This window comes from Rhododendron vialii, chromosome 4a, assembly GCF_030253575.1.
Source record: "Rhododendron vialii isolate Sample 1 chromosome 4a, ASM3025357v1".
In the NCBI taxonomy this organism is placed as follows: Eukaryota; Viridiplantae; Streptophyta; class Magnoliopsida; order Ericales; family Ericaceae; genus Rhododendron; species Rhododendron vialii.
Genome location: NC_080560.1, coordinates 17803860 through 17804790, shown reverse-complemented (window position 1 = coordinate 17804790; position 931 = coordinate 17803860).

The following is a 931-nucleotide window of genomic DNA, read 5'->3' as shown; positions in this document are numbered from 1 at the left end:
ATTATTTTGCAAGAGTTAAACCGAAATACTTACAAGAGTTATACCCAAAAACATTCACTGCAAAAACAGTCTAAGAAAGTTTAAACAAAACCCTAAATTTGCCCCGATTTTCACAAAATCCTAAATCTTCTCCGGTTTTCTCTAGCAACCCACACTATGTGTGTGTTAGGCCCAGAGGGCACACTCTATGTGTGTGCGTTTTGGCGAGAGAGAGGGAGAGGGAGAGGGGAGGTACCTCGCGTGATGAACTGCTTAGGAGGAGAAGATGAGATGCTATGGAGGAGTTAGTGTGGATGGGCTGCTATGGCGGAGGACAAGAGGAGGGAGGCACGACCATGGCGTTAGGGATTTGATGTGGGGCGTGAGGAAGGAGAGAGAGAGAGAGAGAGAGAGAGAGAGAGGAGTGCCGCCTAAAAATTAGGTATTTTTGAGAGGAACGCCGCCTAAAAATTAGGTGTTTTCAAAAAAAATTAACCGATGTAGGAGGTTAATAGGAAGGTGAGAGAGAGAGAGGGGATGGATCCAAGGATTGATATTGAACGAGGAGATTCTAAGGTTTTTAAAAATGGACTGGGGGAAGCTGCTGTGTAGCTTCGTGCTGCATAGCGTGCTGCGCACCCGCCGGCGAGGTCTTGCTGGCATCGGTCCTACGATCGGAGACGTTCACCGCGTAGAGCTCGTCGAGTTCTACGTGCGTGCCAAGAATTAGCTCAACCAAAAATCGATAAGTGCCTCATCCGAACACATATAACTTGAAAAAAAATAGATTCAGTGGTTTTGATCCAGTGTTTTGTATCCATTAGGATTTATTTTTTTTCAAGTTATATGTAAGTGCCTCATCCGAATACATATAACTCGACGAGCTCTACGCGGTGAACGTCTCTGATCGCCGGACCGATGCCGGCAAGACCTCGCCGGCGGGTGCGCAGCA